We start from the raw sequence: 10437 nt of genomic DNA on the forward strand, positions 1-10437 counted from the left end.
TGTGACTGCATGTGTGTGTGCCTTTGTGTTTGTGCATGTGTGTGCATGTGTGTATTTAGCATAGAAAGCCAATTAGCCAACTAAAAGGGTTAAACACTTGCTTTAGGTAGAAATACTACTTAGGATTATATGCAAAGGATAATTTAAGTTCCCCAGATCAGAACAGCATGGTTGTATATGCACGTATGAACATATACATACAAGCATACATACACACATGTGTGTATTTGTGTGAGATATGAGAGTTAAGATATTGGTTTGACAAAGGGTGAGATCTGTATTTTATTGATTAATTTGTCTTACCTCTCTTACAGGGGTGTCTTAATATAGTTGAAAATCATACAATTTCCTGTTCAGGGCTCCATGCCATTTCTTCCCCATCAAATGTTTTTCCTTTTCTTTCTTTTCTGGACTAATCCTATCCTTTCTACTTACTGAAAATTTAACACTCTATTTAGCAAAGTTTCTAAGAAAATTATACTTCATAGTGACATCTCCCTCCTCTACAGTCAGCATTCATTATCTATACCAGGTATCTGGCAGTTAACCATAATCCAACTTTTAATTTCTCTTGCATGGATTTATTAATAATTAACTCTTATTGTTATTTTATTTTTCATTTATTTCTACCTTATTACCTCACAGAATAAGTTCAACAACTATGACCTTAACTTATACCCCCTATATTCCACTATGATAGAGGAAACATTGAATTTTAAAGTTGTAAGGTAATATAGAGACAAGTCCATCAATCTACTGTAATAGATAATGAAAATGAAGTTCTGGTGCTTTGACCAACACCACACAGTAAGGTAGTATGGGAATCAAGACTCAAATCCAGATATATCCCAAGCTAAAATCCAGACAAAAAATCGGTGTCTGGTAGACATCTGATATTATTTGCTGATTTTATTTGAAACTAATTGCTTAGTGATTGAGTTATTGTTTAATTAAGGGTCTTAGAAGGATGCCATATATCCATAGGACCTATGATTTAGAGCTATTCAGTGATGTGTAACTGATGATGTTCTAGAATAAAATATGAATTGGGGTAAAGGCTAAATGCCAAAAGTTATCTGCTTTGATATTATAAAGGGTCATGCTTTAGGAAAAAAAAAAGAGCACAATTTTAGACAGAGATAAAATGGACCATAATATATAAAAGATAAGAGAGAAAGGAGACTGTAACATATATAATAAAAAAATAATACATGGAATATTAGACTATAGAACATCATAATATGCAATATAAAATTTAAAAGATTAAAACAACTCTTAACTTTACTGATGAAGAAGCTGTTGACCAGAAAGTCTGAATGACCTGTTGCCACACATATGATAAGTACTTGGAAGAACAGAGAATAGAATATTTTATAAAACTTTAAAAAAGTTTTAAAAAACATATTTTCTTTAGTGTTCTTACAAAGCCCTTAAATGTCAGAAATGTTACTGAATCTCCTCTGGGAAACTGTACCCACTGGGGTAAAGTTAAAGAGAAATAAAATTGCTAAAAGCAATGGAAAGTTATTTTTAAGTTATAATTTCTATGGAAGTTACAGTTTTAACATTCCTTTGTAATTCAGATTCTATCTTTTCAATTTGTAATAACAAATGAATCATAAAAAGAATCTTGATTTATGCTAATATAAAATTAGTTAAATTATCACTTAATTATTTGTCTCAAAGTAGTTCTGAGTAGTCATTTTCCACCATGAGTGAAATGCATTTTCCTGGACTTAATCAAAGTCAGTCAGTAGAGATACATCATAAGTTATCTCCCCATTGGCATGATTACCCTTTCCGTATCTCCCATCAGGTTACCTTTTCTTGACCCTCCTTTTTGATGGAAAGAAATTGAGGAGAAACTCCAGTCTGAGCAGCAGCCTTCTATATTTCCTATGGTATCCTGAGTATAGGCCAAATTTGTCTAATTGTTCAAAACCTTTATTTGTGTGTGATGAGATAGAAATCATTTATGTAAAACCTTTACCCTGCCAGTGGGCAATATACACAGCAATTATGTAAGTTATGTGAAGGCAATTTCTCTTTTCTATGATGTCTTGGGTAAGTATTATAAAACTCTCTCCTGTGACTCTTAAATGAGAAGAAGAATTTAATTAAAGGTATTACCAATTATGCAAAAATTTAATGAAATAAGAAAGGTTTTCATGAAAAAAAAATCTAAGGGAGATGACACAAATATCATTTACCCATTTCCTAGAAAGAAAAATTAAGACTCAAAGAAGTGAAGTACATTTCCCAAGGACATATTGCTAGTGTCAGAGCTAGAATTTAATTTATTTCATTTTATTTTATTGTATTCATAATTCTTAACACAGTGCCTGATACAAAGTAAGTGCTTAATAAATGCTTGTTGAGTGATTAATTTTGTCTTAAAGTCTAGAGTTTTCTCTACTATATTAGGTTTTTAGAAAAACCACAGTACTTAGTTAGGAAGTGTTCCAGATCAGAGAATAGGTCAGTTAATGTTTAAGAGACAAAAAAAAACATAGGAATAGGCAGAGCATAAAGTAATGTAGCTTATTATGAAGTAGAGAAAATGGCACAGTAAGATGGTAGATGGAGATAAGCCAAAGGAAATAGGAGAATTAGGTGAATTCTCTCTCTTTAGAAATAATTTGTTTAATAAGCATTTTTAAAACTCAAATAGAATATATTGATATTTATATAGTACTTTATAACTTCACAAGATGTTTCTAACCTTTGTTTCTCATGATAACACTATGAAAAAAGTATTACATATATTATTATCCCCACTATACAGTTGAATAAACTAAGACTCATAAAAGTTCAGAGAATTGCTCAGAGTCACAAAGAGAGTAAATGAAAGCACTGGAGGCTTAGATCTAGGAATTTTACCTCAAAGACAGTGTTCAGTAGTCTTGTATAAAAGCAAGGGCAAGGGTGGGAGTGAGTTGAGAATTGCAGAGGAACAAATTAGTATTTACTCTAAGTAAAAAAAAATCTTCTGATATTTAGAATTCTTTAGAAGTCAAATTATTTGCCTCAGGAGGCAACAAGTTTCCTATCACTGAAGAGCTTTAAGTAGAGACTAGATGACTACTTGTTAGGCATAATATAAAAGGTACTCTTATTTGGGTATGAGTTATTCTAGTTTATATTTGAAATTTCTTCCACGTCTCTTGTACTTCAATTATTCTGGGATCCAAGAAGATACATATACATTAAAATGTGCATGTACACACATGTAAGTATGTATACACATATACATGCAAGCATACATACATCTATATAGTTTTCTTAGCCTTTAATCCAATAATTTATATGTGTAGGTATGTTTGTTTATATACATGGTTGTATATGTATATATGTATTTATTAATATATGCATGTATGTATACATGTGTGAAATCAATAATTACCACTCATGTTCCCCTTTGAATTCCTTCTTTTAAGAATGTACATGCATGTTGGCAACGCAAAAAATTCAAGTCAAGGCTATCTAACCAACTATATTTTGCATTAGATATCCATATAAAACTAAATCAATCACTTAAGGGCCATTTCATAATTACTTAATACTTCTTACACTAAATTCTCCCTGCTCATTTATAATTACTTTTGATTGACAATCAGCCCTTTGAAGGTTGGTTCCATAGGCACATCAATTCTTATTGGCCCTGCCATACTGGAAAACTTTTAGTAAGGAACTAGAGAAGGACTCCTTTAATTAAAAGCAGGGAGGTTTACCACCACACAGGTTGCCATTATAATGTTTTTGTACATGAGTATGTACAGACACCTGCGCACACACACAAACACACACACACACACATGCATGTTTAAAAGTAGAAGGCAGGCAAGGTAATTCATAAAACCTTAACCTGTAGCAACAAGCTTAGGGGATAAGGAGGAAAATTTTACACCTATGAAAACTTATGAAATGTTGAATTATAGTTCATGGCACAAAAATAATAAAAGCATAAATGAGGGAAAATATGCAATTGTTAGAGAAAATAGCAAAATATAAATTATATTTTCTCCTTCAAGCTAACAAAAATAAAAGAATGAAAATATCTTGCCAAGATACACTTTATCTTAATTTAACATTTTAATAATAATAATAATAGATTTCAATATTGCCTAAAACGCTATTACTTTAGCCTACTCGGCTCTCTGAACTTTCTTTTTAGAAAAAAGTAAGTTTATCTTAAAAGCATAATCTTGCTTTCATATTTGTTTACATATTTTCCTCCTCGCCCTCCATTTCTAGTAAGGCGTCACCATACCTCATAATAGGGAATTACCAGGTCTACTAGCTTATAATGCACATTTCTACTGCATCCCCCTAAATGGGATCCATCTTTAAAATAAGATGGTGACCCTAAGCTATTACTGATTAATTTGCTATCCCTCCAGGCCTATTGAGAAGTCTCTGTCTCACCAGAAATTCCTTTCAGGATCATGGATAACATTAATATATTTACTTGATTTTGATGAAAACAGATTTAGTGAAGTCAACTTACAAATTTGTGGTCTTACAAGTCACTAAGTATCAGGGCTACTCTTTGCTGATATAGACAATTGATCATTAGGAGAAAATTAAATGGAGAAAAAAATTTAAGAGAAGGAGTAACTCTGCAAGTGAATGATAGTATGCTTTTATGGAATATTTAGCTTTAATTATCCTAAGTCATTTTGATTATACTTTCCAATTTGCAATAAAAATCCAATAAAGACAAAAATGCTCAATTGACCCATAATTTTATAAACTTCACTAAATTATCATTAATCAGTCTTTTCATCACAGATAAAATGGTGATATTTGGGCTTGATTCAATCCAGTCAGTAGTTATATCTCATGCCTCTAGTGCATTTGAATAATGAGTCCCTTTTCCCTCATAAATAGAAAAATACCCAAACAAAATTATTTTAAAAATTATTTCTGTAGTTTATATCAGACTAAAAGAAAGTATTTTGTTTCTCCATTTTATAGTGTTTACAAAGAGTACAAAACAATATTGCTTTATTTGTTTAATTTTTAAATTGTACCAAATCACAAAAGGCAGCTAACTGGCACAGTGGGTAGAATGCCAGACCTAAAATCAGGAAAACACCTCTTTGTGAGTTCAAATCTGATCTCAAAAACTTACTAACTGTATCACTCTGGACAAGTCACTTATTCCTGTGTTCTTAGTTCCTCATCTATAAAATGAGCTGAAAAAGAAATGGCGAGCCACTCTAGCATCTTTCCAAAAAAAAAAAAGTCAGGAAGAATTGAACACAGTTGAAAAATGACTTCAACAACAACAAAAGCATATTAAAGACAGTAATCATATTGGTGATGGTCATTTATTTTAATTCTGTATGAGAATCCACCCAATCAATGTTATCACCAATGTTGATAACAAAAATAATGGCATCTTGTATAATGTTTTATGATCTACATGTATTCATAATATACCTGAAGAGTAGGAAAAGCAAAATAGTTCACAAGGATCTTTGTAACCTGGAAGCATGAAACAACTGATGAAAGGGCATGATCACTTTATTAAAATATCTGAAGAACTCTTAAAATGAGGAAATATTAGGCCATAGATACAGAGGCAGACAGAAAATGAGAAGACACCTAACCAAACATTCTCATTTTACAGATGAGGAAACGGAACAAAAAGAGAACGTGATAGGCCCAAATTGACACATATCATAAGTGATTTGATCTGTTTGGCCCCAAAATGCAGAAATTTGAACAATGAAGGCAAATTATAGAAAAGCAATTTAAATTTATGATAAAGAAAAAAAGCAAACAAGCATAAAAGATACATTTTTTTTTTTACCGAATCAGAGTAATTGAAAAGTAGATATTCCTGACTCTAGGCCCAGTGTTTTATCTAGTTGCAGATTATTGTTATATTTAGCACAAAAATAAGACACAAAAAGGTGTGATATTATTGTAGCCATTAACAACCACTAAAAGCACATTTTTCTTATTAAAATATGTTTTGTTTTAGAGTGAAGTTTGAGGTCATTGAAAATATTAGATAATACCCCCTAAATAATCCAGTCTCCTCCTAATCAACTCAACTCAACTTGTGGTGGAGAACCAACAGTCTCAAGGCCACACATGACCCTCTAGTTCCTGAAGTGCCATCCTTTGACTGACTCCAAACTTCACAGAACAAATCTCCTTTTTATTTTGTGAAGTTTAGAATCAATCAAACGGCTACAGTTGAGGACTTGAAAAGCCATAGGTGGCCTTGAGGGTGGAATTTCCCTGCCCAGTCAAGGTTATTTTCCATTTTTACTATCTCTTTAAGATATATATATATATACCGATAGGCTATCAGTATGGGTTATCCACCCAACTGTGTAACATTTGTATGCATCTATATATCTATCTACCTATATAATATGTGTATTTATTTATTCATTCATTCATTCATTCATATATTGCATGTGATATAATCAGTATGGGGACTCGACACTAATAGATCAGAGCCAATCTATAATATATGTTAATATTCAGATAATATGGAATAAATCAAAGATCATATAGTTAGTGTTAGAAGCAGGTTTATCACTGATGTTGTTGATATTATTATTGCTTTTTTGTATTATTATTATTCATTTAGAGATTGATTATCCCTATCTTATCCTGGTTGTAACTGCAGCAGCCACAATAAGCCCAATTTCAGTTTTTATCATCAAATTTGACTTTCTTTGTTTCTGAGTCATAAGAGGCCTAGAGGCCCCTGCTTCCTGACTCCTCATGTTTTTGGCAGAATTAATGTGGAAAACCAATCACTTTAATCTCACAACTCTAAAACCTGAAGAGATCCATCATCCTTATACTCCCCAGTAGCAGAGATTAAAGGAAATAAGCCAGCACAAAGGATTTGTTTTTAAAACTTTTTGATTCAAGCATGGACCAGTGGATGCAGCACTGGGCCTGGAGTCTAAAGATCTCAGTTCAAATCTGGTTCCAGACACTTGATAGTTGTATGACTCTAGGTAAGTCATATAACTCCTATTTACCTCAGTTTATTCAACTGTATAACTGGGATAATAAAAACACCTACCTCACAAGGTTTTTGTCAGGATTAAATAACATAATATTTATAAATCACTTAGTAAATGCCTGGCACAAATTAAATGCTCTAGGAGTGCTTCTTCCCTACCCTTCCTAATCTAGAATTCTACATAGTACATCATGCTGCCTCTAATGACTATAGATATCTCTGTTTCTCCATCTCCATCTCTGTTTATGTCTCTGTCTGTCTGTCTCTCTCTGTCTCTGTCTTTCTCTCTCTCATATACACACAAACAAAAAAAGACATATCTTTTTATCAATATCTACACCTATACATAGAGAAGTAGAGTGATAGATATACATATATTTTTTCTACCCATCTATAGCAATATACAAATATAAGTATAATCTCATTTAATTGTTTTGTACATTTATACAAAAATCTATGTTTACATGTGCACACACACATATAAATATACATATATATGCACATGTGTATACAGAAACTTTCATATATAGAGTGTTCTAAAAAAATTAGTGCATTTGTAACCCATTAAAGCTTAAATTCACCTAGGAAATATTAATTTGGACCATTTGTGTTACTATCCAGCAAAATGTACCTATAATCAGGGCAACTTAGTTTTGGTACAAACCAATAGTTCCCAAAATATTGAAATGTAGCTGCTTAAAGTATATACACATTTTGCTAGGTCAATCGATACCTTCCTAGATTTAATCATGACTCAGAGGGAATGTGTCAAGGGACAAGGAAACATAAGTTCTACTTATGAAGTCTTCCTTTGATTGCTTGTACCACCATAGATAACCAAGTTACAATCAGAGTATTACAACATGTGAAAGTCTAAAATATAAACTGTAAGGGCTGGAGTAGACTTAAAACATGGCATTTGAGGTCTAGAAGACATTTGGGAAATTACTGAGTCTATTCCTGTCATTTTACTGATGAGAAATGTAAGGCCCTGAGAGGCCTCAAATTAAGTGGCAGCGCTAGTCCTCAGACAGAGGGAATTTGCTTATGCCTGTGCTGGTGCTCTTTCTGCTATACCATCCAAGGAAAGTTCAGGTGCACTGGTAGGGTCCTCAGGAGGTCTTGCACAAATTAAACATATGCCACTTTTATGCAGTAATTTGCAAGGAAGGAAATCTTAATATAAACAATAAAGTCAAAAGAGGTATAATTAAAAATAGAATTACGGTATTATAAAATATGGCTATTATGATAAATTAAAGATACAGAGACATGCATTTTTTGAAAAGGATAAAGAAAAAAAATTCTCAGATTATGTAATTAGTAAAAAAAATTTGTTTTGTTCTGTTTTTCTTTTTCCCCTGTGGTAGAAGTAGGATGGATAGAAAATAAACACTTTAAGTGAAAAATAAAATAAAATTTAAAATGAATATTATACCTGGAAAGGATTATAGAATTTACTTGTACCACTTTCATTTTATAAATGGGAAAACTGATACCTATAGAGGGGAAATGATTTAGAGGAGAATATGGCTTAGATTTCCCAGGAGGGTGTTAGAATATATTATTTCTAATACCATTGCGTCTTATGATGGTAAGATTCTTCTTTCTCACTACCTGAAGGACTTTCTTGAGAAAAAAAAGAATAAACTTATTCAGTTTGACTTAAGAAAGCAAACTCAGGCCCAATGAATGGATGTCTTAGGAAGCAGAATTTCTAACAATTGTTTCTGCCTAAAATTGAAATATCTAGGTAGAAGGTGCTAACCATGCTGTTGAAGTGTTGAAACATTCTCACAGTACAATTATCAGAAATATCATGGAGGAGATTCCTGCTTTATAAACAGATGACTGATGAGCTTGACTCTGACTCTGAAATTCTATGGCTATAAGACTTGTTCCCATGACACAGGACATTAATGACAAAGTCATTTCATGCACAGTCCTCTATTTATCTGGTCATTGAAACTGGCTGGAACAAAAGAGAATGATATGGGGTGAGTGAACAGGATCTAGGGTATTGCCAAAAGAGATTTCCACAAGAGATGTAATATAAAAGCACCAAAACAAAGGGAGTAGGTTGTTCTTGAAAGAAGAACAAGGAGTACCCATTCTGTCTGTCTCTGTCTCTCTCACTGTCTCTCTTTCTCTGTCTCTGTCTCTCTCTGTCTCTGTTTCTGTCTCTCTCTCTCTCTCTCTCTGTGTCTCTCTCTCTCTCAGATTTAATCTGAGGGAATGACATGGATAGCTATGAATAACAATTGTATAAAATGATGATAAATCATGGAAGGATTGTGATCTGCAATGCTGAAGGGAGAAAATATATGACAATATTATCGGTTGCTAAGTGAATAGATACTGGTATTCAGTTTGTAAAGACAAACACTTTTAAGATTACTATAGTTTTATTTTCTTTTTATTCCAGAGCAGAAGAGAACTTGTAGCATAGATGTAAATAATCATGAATTGAGACAACACAATAATAATTTTGGCTTGATATACCAATCCTGGAAGCCACCTCACAGCCTGAAAGCCTCTCTAGGCATTCATTTGAAGTGCATTTCCATTACATGGATGAACAAGATTTAACAAAGTTGTCATAATTGTGGGTTTCCATTATCAGACTTAATCTTTCCTGAACCATGTCAGGACCAGTGAAATAAACAGGGAGAAGGTTGTTAGGGACCTTTAATTTTCAGTGAAAGCTGTCAGAAGGATTCTGTTATACACTACTTATACAGCATTTTATGTGATAGGGGAAAAACCCACATGCACAAACACACCCAGCTTCATAGATTAAAAGTTATAGGCAATTTATCCTTGTGATTGTTACTAGTTTCATATCCTCATTTAAATTTTAAATAATATATTATAGATTGGATTTTATTGCTTAAATTAGATAGAGAATAATCATAGCCATTTTAGGTTTTGCTTGTATCAATCAGTGTTTATTTAATAAATTAGTGTATTTTCTGCTGTCCTAACCCAAGGTAGTGAGATTTTAGTCCATTCCATTGGAATGGACTAAATAATCTAATACATCCCAGAAAGCAAACTCAATATACAGAGGACACTAAATTTATTTTAGGCTTAGAAAACCTATCTTTAAATCTTGTGCTTGTGACAATTTCCATAACAAATATATATATTTATTTTTTTGGACTTAATCATATATAGAGTTACGCGCTGTATAGAAGAGAGGGGTGGGGATGGGGGAAGGTGAGGAAAAAGACATAGTAAAATTTGCTGCCTTGTCATTAAGACCTAGTTCTATGGATCCTGAATTCAGTCAGGACTGTCTTTTTAAGAGTTTATCCTGTATGTTTGACATGAGCTAGTCCAATCATAAAAAGATATTTTACCAGAACACCAGGTGAACAAAGTCAATTACTCTTTCCTTAATGGCCCTGAGCTCTTACTCTTTAGCTAATTCTAGA

The sequence above is a fragment of the Petaurus breviceps genome, unplaced genomic scaffold (assembly GCF_028583685.1).
Source record: "Petaurus breviceps papuanus isolate PSGF00001 unplaced genomic scaffold, PetGlider_PUasm1.0 90823, whole genome shotgun sequence".
Lineage (NCBI taxonomy): Eukaryota > Metazoa > Chordata > Mammalia > Diprotodontia > Petauridae > Petaurus > Petaurus breviceps.